The sequence below is a fragment of the Natator depressus genome, chromosome 10 (assembly GCF_965152275.1).
Source record: "Natator depressus isolate rNatDep1 chromosome 10, rNatDep2.hap1, whole genome shotgun sequence".
Taxonomy (NCBI): domain Eukaryota; kingdom Metazoa; phylum Chordata; order Testudines; family Cheloniidae; genus Natator; species Natator depressus.
In genome coordinates, this window is record NC_134243.1 from 18,526,947 (window position 1) to 18,539,775 (window position 12,829).

The 12,829-nt window shown below is 39.4% G+C and overlaps 1 protein-coding gene across 1 annotated transcript in view; it reads right to left on the bottom strand.

Annotated features, from left to right (window-relative positions):
* XYLT1 (xylosyltransferase 1) overlaps positions 1 to 12,829 on the bottom strand; it is a 315,294-nt gene that overhangs the window by 48,092 nt on the left and 254,373 nt on the right. The window lies entirely within an intron of this gene.

The following is a 12,829-nucleotide window of genomic DNA, read 5'->3' on the forward strand; positions in this document are numbered from 1 at the left end:
AATTGAAATGTTATGGACACTGATTATTTGAGTCCAATACAGCAAGAGAAATAGACTTGGAAAATCAAGGTATGTTTGAAAGCAGGATGGGTTGCACGCTCACAGGTGGCTTTGTGACTGCCTGATGTAGGTTTCTATTTGTTTTACCATTTTCAGAGTTACTTCCCAGAAAGTGATACCATCTAGAAAGCAGAATAATGAGAAACATAAATTAGCTGATCCAGTAATGTAATGTCAGGAAGGATATTGCCTTCTAGTGATAATGCAGATCTCTACTTTCAGTTCTGAAGATTGCCTGTGTATTTTGAGAAGTAACAAATATTTGCCATCTGGCTCATCTATACTCAACAAATGTCCATCAGGTATTAGTCAGAGACCATAAAACCCATTGGATTTAGGAGCTGCAGGCGAACTTGAGTTGTGTTGCCAGTAGCAAAAGACCTGTGTTTTATTTGTCAAAAAAACCCCAAACCCTTGGTTTTGTAGAACACTGTAATTATCTATTACTTTTTACAAAGAAACATTTAAAAGATAGAACATTTGCGACCGTATTCAGAAACAGAAAAAAAAATGGTAAAGGAAGCCAGCATTTGCGTGGTGCTATCTGATGGCAGTCCCAATGGTTACACGGGAAAGCCAGTTCACTACATTTTAGAAACCAAGAAAGACCAAGACGTGGAACAAAATGCTATTTCAGGTCAGGAGTGAGGTGCTCTCAAAGAGCTGAGTGTTGTGATGCTGCACAGAAGTGACTCTACTAGTATTTTTTTCTGAGTAAAATTTCTTCTCTGGTTTTTTTCATTAAGACACAAAGAAAACATTTCTGCATCCCGTCCCCCTCACAGATACACAACCCCAAGGAAAAAAAGAATCAACAGTCAAAACAAAAACCTTTGTGAACTACCAGATCTCCTCAAACCTTGATATTTTGCCCATTAGCAAGCTAACTCCTTGATTAGGGCTTCCTTCTAGAATTAATGAAGAAACCAGGACAGAATTATAACTTGATTGTTTCTTGTATCTAATGACAAAATGCTTGGTAAAAGGAGTCTAAATCCCACTAATTTTGGAGTCTAATATCTACCTTTCCAGTCCTGGAACTTAGAAAAGAAAAGCTACACTGTTAACGTAAAGTGAAATTTACGTGAACTTTCAGTCAAGAGTTGAGAATTTTTTCTTTCCATTAACAAGTTTCTAATTTCATGTTCCATTATGAGGGATAATGGAAAAAGTCTTGCAATTTTAATGCAGTCCTCTGGAAAGTAATCTTCAAATTCAATATTTATGCAGTTATCTGCAAATCAAATATTAACGTGTCTGAAAGTTTGCTCATTTATTTACTTTTCTCAAAAAATAAGCAGCTGGAAATGACCATTCAGATTAATTATTTTAACCAAATAGTGGGATCTTATTGATCATATTTAAGAGGGATGTAGAGTCCTTTCCTATTAGTTTCTCTCAATTGCTGTCTGCATGAACTTCCTGACTTTTGTCCTATTGTTACTAAAAAGAAGCTTCCTTAATTGTGAACAGCACCCCCCCCACACTACCCTCAAAATAAACAGATAATAAACAAATAGAATTGCAAGCACTAAAATTACATTAATATTAGATGGGTTTGCCCTCTGCCCAGAAGCAAAACCCGGCTAAAGCTGGCTCTGAAAGAATATGTCCAGTTTCATGGCTGGGATGTCTCAGTGAATCTGGCCTTACAGCTTTATTTATAACACAATGTTTTTCCAAATAACCAACCCTCTCTCTCTCTCTCTCTCTCTCTCTCTGTGTGTAACAGCATATACAGAGAATTATAAAATTGTTGGGAGCATGCAATATTTGCATGGTAAACCCCAATCTTAAAATCCTACAGAACAAGACTATCAGAAGCAAACTGATTGTAGTATTTGACTGATACTACTCTATCGGGGAACTACGCTGGCAGGGGGAATGGCCTGGATTACCTAATAGGACAATTCCTTTGCTAACTGCTGTCTGTGTGTGTAAACTTTACCTAAAATAATATAACAGCTTCAAAATAGAATGAGATACAATATTAAGACAAAAGAAGAAAATAATTTTCAGCAGGATGATTGCCTGTTTGGTGTATATACATTTATACTCCCTATTTTTTTACTTGACATACTTGACATTATAACATATGGGTGCAACAACAATCTGCTAACAAGCTTCCGTGGCAAATCTTCTCAGTTTGCCTGTGCTGCAATGATTTCCAGATCGGACAAAATCACAGTACTTAATACAAAATCACTTAAACTTGCCCACAAAGAGACGTAGCCAGCATTCAAACAAACTATGTGCAGAGAACAAGTCACGCAAATACATGTATATATAAGGATGAAATTCTGACTCCACTGAATTCAATGGGAGCTGTCCCACTTACTTCAAAGAGGCCAAGATTTCACTCTTAGTCTTTAAATTTAAATGTCTATTTCTTTAGTCTTGTTTGGTTAAGCTCCTAGAACCTCTCCCATGCTAAACTTCAGAAGGAGAGTGGTTAATGCACAGACAATAGTATATTTCCCATCTTCTTTGTCCTTCTTGGGGTTTTACACAATAGGAGAGCTACATGATAATTCCCAGATTAAAGAAAAAATGGATTTAGCACCAAGATTTCTCTAACATTAGCCAAAGTGGACAACTTCAGCGGCTTTCCAGCATTTTGAACTGGAAGTAAGGGTGCCAAGACCCCTACACACAAAGGTCTCCAGAGCTCAGGTAATCACAAATTAACTTGCAACGGCGATGATGTACAGTTGTCAGAGTAGATAACAAACCACTTTCTTCAAGCATGTTTCAGGGCTGGTGGAGTATAAGGGTTGGAACTTGATGGAATTGGGAACAATATCAGATGAAGATATTCACCCCATTCCTCCTGGTCCTCCTGGGGGTGGAGGCTGATAGCTCACGACCACCCACTTAATAACCTTGTGACCCCCTGACGGGTCACGACCCTCAGTTTGAGAACCCCTGGTCTTGACAGCTCAGGGGTACAACATGTGTCTCAAGACCCTGCTCTCACTCTGCAACATTTGACAATATTTACAGATTCATTTCAGATAGGCTTATGGAATTATAAAATAAAAACCCTAAAGCTCACTGCAAATCTCTTTTCTCTTTGGTACTTTTTCATGCTTCCCTCCCGCCTCCAGCTCCTGTTGCTCTTCTGAAATCAAATGTAATATGTCTATTAATGCTCATATGATAAGAGAAAACCTTTCTGTCAGCTACTAAGACAAGCAAAACCACTTGCATTGCTTCAATTGCTCATTAGGGGTCTGACCCAAAGGGAAGACTGACAGACTTCAGTGGGTTTTGGAACAGATACTAACTCATCCCCAAATATAATAACCCAAAGTTATAGTTCTCAAATACATGCTGGGCCAACTTCTGCCCTCATGTCAGAGTGCACTGAAAAAACACATTGATTTCAGAGTTTGACCTATTTACACCAAGGCTACATTTGCCCTGCTAAATTTACATTTATAAAGACAGATATTCTACATTGAACATACATCATCAACCACAACTAAAAAGAATCAGCTTTAAATATATTTATTAAAGTGAACTACTCACACTAATTCCTATTCAGTTGTTTTATATTACATTTACTGATATTAAACATTATTTAACACAAGGAACTGCTCTATTAAATGTATATTTAGACTTTAAAGAAACACAGTCAATTTAAAAATCATACTTTTGTCTGAATATTACTATTGTTGCAAGTGACACCTATACCTGAAAGAAATTAGAGAAGAAAATTATTTCCCTCTATTTTTCCCAGTCTTTTTACTGTGTGCATTTGACAGCACTTTGTGAAGAGAAAGTCTCACTGTTCTTCCATACTAGGCAGTTACTTTCCCTTGTTTGTGTGACTCATCATAGGGAGAGAAAAACAATTTTTAAAATAGGAAAATGTGATTGAAAAGACACAAAAATGGCTGAGGGACTCACAAACGGATGTAGTACTTGAAAGCACTTTTAACTCAATTTTTAAATAACTCTTTTAAAGTGTTATCTGTTAACCAAAACTTCATTGTCATGTGAACAGTTTTTCATGATTATTATAACACGCTTTCCATGTATTATTTTATATATGAAGATATTCAATTGAAAGTCAAGGCCAGTGTTTGACTGATTTTGTAATTCACAAAAAGTTTATATTTTATTCTCAATTATTTTTATTGCTATCTCTACAGCAGAAAGATGCATATTCCTGACAGTTTTTGCAATATATTAAATAAAGAAGGTTCCTATTTTTCATATTTTCAAAGTTTATGAACAAAGCTTTTCTGCTGACATAGGAAGTTGTCAGATATTAAAACCTGACCGGTAGGTTTTATCACAAAAAGGTCCTTGGCTCAGAGAGGTATATTTTTTAAGCCGAGAGCCAGTTTCCTTTTCGTAAATATTTCCTGTTTCTGGCTTCTTTCCCAAAAGGCTTGCTGCTGAGACTTCACAGTTATTCAGATGTGTTGCACACCTTCTGACCCCTTGTTACCATTATTTACTACATGACACTGACCACTATGAACAAAAATTTAAAGATGCATTGGAGAAACAACTCATCACAAGCAAAAAGCCAGTGTCAAACCTGGAGTGCTAGGAGCCAAGATAATACCACAAAAAAGTATCTGTGAACATCTGTTTGAACAAAACCCACATATCTGCTTTGACTATATCCACAGCCCGCTATTTACTTTTGACTAACACCTGTAGATGCCAACTAATTTTGGTGAGAAAGTGTAGCAAATATTTGTATGAACAGGTATGCGCATGAGTCTGTCCGCCAGAAATATTTATGCAGCCATCTTGAAAACTCTTGGTGGGAATCGTCCAGTGAGGAAGCAAAAATAATACTTTGTTGTGTAGCTCACCAATTGCAGAGCACACATAGCAAATTGCAAATACTCACGCAACTAGTACAGCAAAGAGTTTGCGAGAAATCTCTAGGTTGAAATATATCTGAATAAACCATTCATTGAGTAATAAACCATTCATTCAATAAACCATTCATTGAGTAATCTAGTACAATATGCAAGTGTATAAAATGTGCAGAAAGAGAGGCTACACACACTGAATACCGAGTGAAAAGCTGGCTCTCTTGAAGTCAATGGCAACACTCCCATGGTCTTCAATGGGGCTGCGATTTCATCCATTGTTTCCTACAAATAGTGCAGCTCTAACATGGATTATATGTGTTTTGAAAATCTGAAATTGCCAATAATTCATTCAATTTTAGTTTCCTCTTTGTGCCAAATGATGTCAAATAAAAGGAGGAGTTATTTCCCTGTATAGTACCTTGGGTTCTTTGAGATGTTTTGTCCCTACGGGTGCTCCACACAAGACGGGCGCATGCCTGTGCACTCCCAAACGGAGACTGTAAAGCAGTGTCTGCGGGCCCATGCCTGCCCAGAGCAGCTCTCCGTGCTCCCAGACGAGGGCACATAGGGAGGCATGGACCTGCCACCACTCAGTTCCTGATCAGCTGCAAAGCCAGAGACTCTGCAGCAGATGGATAGGAGGGAGGGAGGTGGAGCACTCGTAGGGGCAAAACTGGAAGAACTCAAGTTACTGTATAGGTAAGTAACCTCTCCTTCTTTGGTTTTACGTCCCTATGGATGCTCCAGAATAGGAGACTCCCAAGCACTAACTCAATGAGGTAGGTACAGAGGAGGCAAATCCAAGGCAGATCGGAGGACTAAGTCACCAAATGTCATGTCAGCTCTGAAAGCAGGTGAGATAGTGTAATGCTTGGCAAACGTACAGATAGAAAACCAAGTTGCAGGCCTGCAGATTACTGCTATAGGAACATCTTCTGGAAAGGCTATAGATGTGGACTAAGCCCTAGTGGTGCATGCTGTTACTCTATGAGGAGGCTACATTTTTGCAGTCTCATAGCATTTTAAGATGAAACCCAAGACCCACTGTGACAGTCTTTGCGTGGAAATGGGCTGCCTTTCACCCTTTCAGCAAAGGATACAAAGAGTTTGGGAGAGATACTGAAGGCCGTGGCTCTGTTTAAATAGAGGTCAAGAGCCCTTCGGACATGTAGGTGTGTGTAGGCTAGATTCCTCTCTGGAGGCATGAAGCACTGGACAGAACATTGATGGATGGATTTCCTGATTAATGTGGTATTCTGAAAAAACCTTAGACAGGAAATGATGCTGGGGACATAATGTGACCATATCCCTGTAGAAGGTAGTGAACAATGAGTCTGCCATGAGCACACCGAATTCTGCCATTTATCTAGCTGAAGTGATAGCTTTATAAAGAATGAGGTCCTGAGGGAGAGATGGAGGAGAGAACAGGTAAGCCACTGCTTCAATGGAGGTTTCTTTAAGGCACTGAGAATGAAATTAAGGTTGCATGCAGGAGCAGGGTTCTGTACGGGGGAAACGTTATGTAAACCCTTGATGAATCGGGTCATGGTAGATGGACAAAAACTGAGAAGCCCTCAATGAGTGAGCGGAAGGCCATGAGAGCTGCCAGGTGTAATCTGACTGAGCTCATTGACAAACTCTGAAAAAGAAAAATTCACAGTAAATGAGAATCGGTAGTAAGCTGTCGAACAGTTGACACCAAGTGCTCCATCTCAAGCTGTTGGCAACTGAGAAGGAACTGAGTGGCGGCAGGTCCGTGACTCTCTATATGTTCTTGTCCAGGAGCCTGAGGAGCTGCTCTGAGCAGACCCAGGCCCACGGACTCTGTTTTACAGTCTTCAGTCAAGAGTGCACAGGTGTGCGCACATTCTATGGTGGAGCACCCATAGGGACATATACTCGAAGAATCACACCTGCTTTCATATACACAATCTTGCAATACACTCCCCAAGATGCTTTTTTTGTAGTACTGAAAGCCTTTAGACTTAGCCTCCCCCCACCCCATTATTTCACAATAAATGGAGTACAAGGTAGAGAGGGGAACAGTGTCAAAAGAAATAGCACCTACTTAGTCTGTCAAGATTAGGCAGAGTTCCTCCTGGTATGATAGGCAACTGGGTGTGAAAAAAGTACAGAATTCAGAATACCCTGCTATTTCAAAAGAACATGAAAAAACTCTGAGTACAGATAAAAACGATGGGGGAAAAACATCAAAATGTAACCCATTTTACACTGTGTTAAAACTGAAACATCTTGATGACAGTCCTTGCAAGGGCAAAATGAAATTATTTCTTATCTTGCTTTAATTCCTGTGGTCTGAAGAAGATATTACAAACACAGTACAATCCTAGCCATCTCAGTCCCTTGTGCTTTAATGACAATAGCACAAACATCAAACAAAATTATATAGCTGGTATAGAATTTATCTCTCCCATGAATTTTTGATAGTGAGATTGGGGATATTTCATATGCAAACTCAAAACTAAAAATAAGCGAACAAACAAAAACTATTTCTGTTAGAATTGTGATAACGCTTGGAAGACAAATACGAACACAGGAAAAAAAATCTCTTTTTAAAATTATTATTATTTATTATTTGTTTTCCAGTAGCTTCCTCAATGTGCTAGACCCCCATCTACTTAGTCCATGCCATGAATAACTTTTAGGATGAAGTCCTGGCTCCACTGAAGTCAATTGGAACTTTGACATTGTTTTCAGTGGGGCCAGGATTTCACCCTTCAATTTTAAGAATACTGGTCACGCACACACAAAAGGAGCCTGATAACTAGGGATGTAGCAATAAACACCTGTTGCCGCAATTCCTATTGATTTTTCATGTGCTGGGAATTTTTTCCCAGAAGAACATTTCATGTAGGTGAGCAACCAGTGTTTTATGCATGAGAAACATGTTGAAAATACCCTTCGAGATCCAATTCCTGGGATACTCTGTAAGAGTGAAAAAAAGCCCCAAAGCACTTTCAAATCTGCATATCGATTACGCAGGGCCCAAACAAACAGAGAATCTGCCAAATGGGTGCTGTAAACGCGGCTTGGCACTCCAAACTGCCACGGGCAGCACAGGGATCCTGCCACTTTTACTTTTAGGCACCCCGCAGCACAGCTCCATCACCACAACTGCCCAATGCCCAACACACACAGATTTCCCCCGCACCTACTGTGCCTATTGGAAATATCCAGCCCTGCACACCACCCAATGTTATTATACTACAGCTCTGATTTCTCAAAGGAAGAAATTAGAAATGGGGATTTGTATAAGAGAAAAGTGATTGGGTAATAGTTCAGAAAAATAGAATCTTAACGAAGTAAGGGAACAATATATAGTGTTTGATGCTGCCAGGGCAGAGTTAGGGAATTAAGAAACATAAAAATATTTATGGAAAATATGTGAAAGGCTCATGGATTTATGTTTGAAATGAGATACAGTTAAAAGTTTCTCCAGTGAGAAAGTTTTTTTCAAAATATCAATATGTCTCCTTGACACCTCTTTTGGGTGGGGGCTGCACTGACAGGAAATTAATTATTTCTGCAATTAACAGACATTTAGAAAAACCTAATTTTGCTTTACCCGCTAATTTTGATGAGACTTTAAATACAAGTCTGAAGAAAAATTAGAACCAAACAAAATAAAAAAGCAAAGATAGCCTCCTCCTGAAAACATTCTACTCAAACTTGACAAAGAGGGTAACACCAACTGTGATGTTAATTATCATTTTGACACAGCTGCTATAATTGGATTAAGTAAAGGGAAAAATCAAACAATGATAAATATGCAAGTTTAAAACAACACGAGAGAAAATGAAATCTGCTTTAATGATTAGAGATTAAATATTAATTATGTCCTGACATCAATCATAATAATGCATGGCATCCAAGTACGAAGCACTTCTCAAATTAAACAGGTTGGCACTGATAATTAAAAGAAAAGAAAACTAACAGATTTTTGGGAGTATTTTCTAACCACATGTTTGCCATGGTTCATGCCAAATGGTTCCATGTTTATTGAGCAAACAGGTTTTGGGCAGACATTTGGTCCAGTGCTACAGAAGTCAGGACACCTAAGGTTTAGCTCATTTTCATTAATTAAAGGCAAAAACTGCAAGGTAATGCACAGTTTTTCATTTGTTTCTTCAAAGTACCAAACATATTCCCTACTCATGAAAATAATATGATCCACATGACCCATCTCAATTAATGACATCTTTACTGTAATAAAATATCCACAGAGCTTAGAATACCCTGTAATGAATGTTATCGAGGGTTCACCAAGACACACCTTTAGTCCATTCCTTATAAGGGATCTGTGCGGTTTTATTTGAATTTGTCCAACTGTACAGTAAAAGTCTTACTTTCTTTTTCCTGCCTCTTTTATACACTTAGAATTTGCCCTATATATATATATATAAAACCTTAATTCTGTTCTCACATCCCATCCTTAAATATTGGCTAGGAGAAAGTCTTCTAAAGTCTCCTCCTTCTCCACCTTTTCTAATGATTTAGCTTGCACTATTTTTGAAAGATCTTATTTTCCATTTTCTTGCAATTAAACTTTCAAAGGCAAGAAGTGCTTGGAAGTTCTCACAGCTCCTCAGCATTTTAGGGTTGCAGGTCAGGGAACAGAGTCGTCCCTCACTCAAAGAAAAGAATCCTCAGAGGCATGTTTTTAAACACTGGGAACTGCCAGAACTTTTTTTGTACGATGGCTTCTACCAGAGCTTGCACTGATGCAGCTGGACTAGTAGTAGCATGGATTCTTAAAATTCCCTTCTGTACACATGGCCTTAGAGGAACATTCCAAGTCTTTCTTGTCTTGTGGCCTTTTCTCCACCATTCTTCACTAATGAGATGTTTTCAAAAACACAACAGCAGAGGTTACAAGAATAAAAATGTAAGAACTCGCTCTCAATCTTAAAGAGCACACAATGTGAATGTTTAGCATTCTGTCCCCCAAAATAAACAACGCTGAAAGGACAAAATCAGCTATTAATGAAGCGTATGTAGTGCAGTGTGACTTTACCACGGAGACAGGTCAAATAACATCAAATACGTATGGTTGTTATGTACCTAATCGCCACTACATGGCCTTCTCTATATTAGTGTTCTCCCCCACCCTACAACCTTTCTCAGCAGTGCAGCGCCACGAGCAGTAGCCAAGTTGGGAGCGTTAGATTACAGAGAGGGCAGTTTTAGGCACCTTGTCATCTAGCTATGCAACATAGACAGCCCAGTCTACACTAGCTCCACTGATGGAGCACAACTGGTGGTCGCTCTGATAGAAAATTTGAAGAAAAAAGTGTTGTGTAGACAGAATTCATACGTCCACCCAGTGCCAGACTATTTTTCATGTTTATCTAGGTATTTATATTGTGCTCATCATCTTGGTATCTGCACAGCAAATGACTGGAACAGAGGAAAGGGAATGAGGACATGTGGGCGACATTCACAGCTCTCCAAATGACTCAATGTGAGACTCTGGGCAAGTCACTTCTTCACTGATTTTCAGAGGTGTTGAGCACCCAGAGCTCCAAAATCAGGCTATTAACCTTCCTGTGATGTAGGGCTTGTCTACAAGGTGATTTAGTACACGGCAAGCCAGGGTCTGAATCCATAGCATCAGCTCACCACGAACTAACTTGCTGTGTGGACTCTGCTTTTTTCATAGGCACCGTCTTACCTAATTGCTGGGGGGTGCTCAACCTCCACTCTGCCCCAGGCCCCACCCCCACTCCACCAGTTCCTCCAAACCCTCACCCCTGCCCCGCCTCTTCCTGCCCCCGCTCCTCCCCCTCCTCCCAGCACCTCCTGCATGCCGTGGATCAGCGGGTGGGAGGTGCTGGGAGGGAGGGGGAAGAGCTGATCGGTGGGGCCTCTGGTGGGTGGGAGGTGCTGGGGGTGGGGGAAGGCACTAATCCGTGGAGCTGCCAGTGGTGCACCCACTGTTTTTTTCCCGTGGGTGCACCACGGAGTCAGCACTTATGGCTATAGTGCACTAGAAGTTCTACTATGCTCTTTGATGTAGATTCACACTCTAAAGCTTGTCACACACGAACTCACCATGCACCAAGCTCTTGGTTTACCTGTGGGTAAAATGGGGATAATGATATTTGCTGGACTCAGCTATTTTATACAGTGCTTTCAGGTTGCTGAGTGGAAAGACACTATGGAAACACAAAATATTATTTGTTTATACAATTAAAAATGAAATCAGCAGCTAGTTGTTAAGTAGTAGGCACAAAAGATTTCATGTAATCTTTTTGCTTTCTCTCAACCAATAATTCTTCTTTTCCCTTCTTCTCTGTGCACAACAAAATATTTTCTAGGAGGACTTAAAATCACGTCACCTATCTGGGCTGGTGACTGATACTGTTCCTGTACTCACAAGCCAAATTCATTCAACACATTGCTAAAAACAATCCCAGGCTATTTTCCTATGAGGCCATCTGAGCTGATCTTACTTTATTTTTTCCCACACTTTCAGCCTATTTTGTTTTCCTTAGTGCTGGGCTCTTCTGATCACAATCTTCTAAACAGAGTAAAATGAAAAAGCTAGGAGAAGGCAAATTGCCAAGTACAAGCAGTTTTTATGTCACCTCTAGCACTGATTAGGAAGCAATGGGGAGTATCTGAAAGTTAGCTGTAAGGTATAAAAATGATAAATGCACTTGCTTTGCATACTAAGAAGAGTGTTACTACTTCAGCTGATATACTGTGTCCACAAATACTGGACTATGTTTCCAACTGGCAATGAATAGACCTTTCTCGTCAAGGTATTTCAGGATGATACAGTACTGACATGTGTGCGGTGTGAAATTTCAGCTAAGTAAGCCATTGAACAAATACTTTCGTACCTCAGAACTATTAAGAATGTACAGGCTTCTGGCAGCTAAGTGGTTAAAAACATTTTGGCATCAGGCACAGTAAATTGCACTTTATGTACAGTACTTAGTAGTGCCGGGTATTACATGGATGATTCATAAGAACAGTAATACAGCAGCAATTACTGGATGTTCTATTCTCCAGTATTCAGGTTAGCTGCTTAGAAATAGATAACAAAGGTAATATTGTCCATTTACCTAACACAACTGTTTACCTAACACAATATACAGTACCCAGAGTAGCATGTGATATGTTGGAAAATGGCACCTACCTCACTAAACATCTGATGTAAAGGTTTGGAGGATTTTGGGAACCAATCCTGAACCATGGTGCGTTAAGGTTGCCAGTGAGAATAAGATTGGCTCCTACTGCTGGATGCTGAAAACCATAAGGACATGTCTACTAAGCGGCTCTAGAGTGGATGTCTATCTGTTTTCTAGAACTCAAGACCATAGATGGGGTTATGTGACACAAGAGGGAGGGGAAACATCCAAAACAAAAAGAAAATGATAAAACAATACAGAAAAAAATTAATGGAACTTTTCTGAACTGTTTCCATTCCATTCCCTTAAGATTTAACAGCATCCAACAATCACAGCATGTTTACACTGTTCCCCAAATGACTATTGTGGCAGGGTTTCTAAAAAAATGTCTTTTCCTGACTGTCAGTGAAGATGTCACATTTGACTGTCTTTGTATTTTATAATACACCAGCCAGGTGCCGCTCCTGTCAAAAATATCTTCTGGGTGAGCCAAGTTGTAATAGCTTATAGAACTATGGAGTTATTCTTCTGCTTTTAATAGTATAAGATGCTGAAAAGAGAAGAAAAGGTAAGTGTTGCCCACTAAGTGCGATGTAATAACTCTAGCCAATGTATGTAATTTCATTTCATACATCCAGTTCCCTAAGAAAATAATGCTTCTCCTGCTGAGTTAAGGAGACATTTCCACCTTCATTTCTTTTCTGAAGTCACTAAAGGAAAATCAGAGTGATGTACTTTTTAATGACTTTGGCATAACTAAAAGAAAACTTC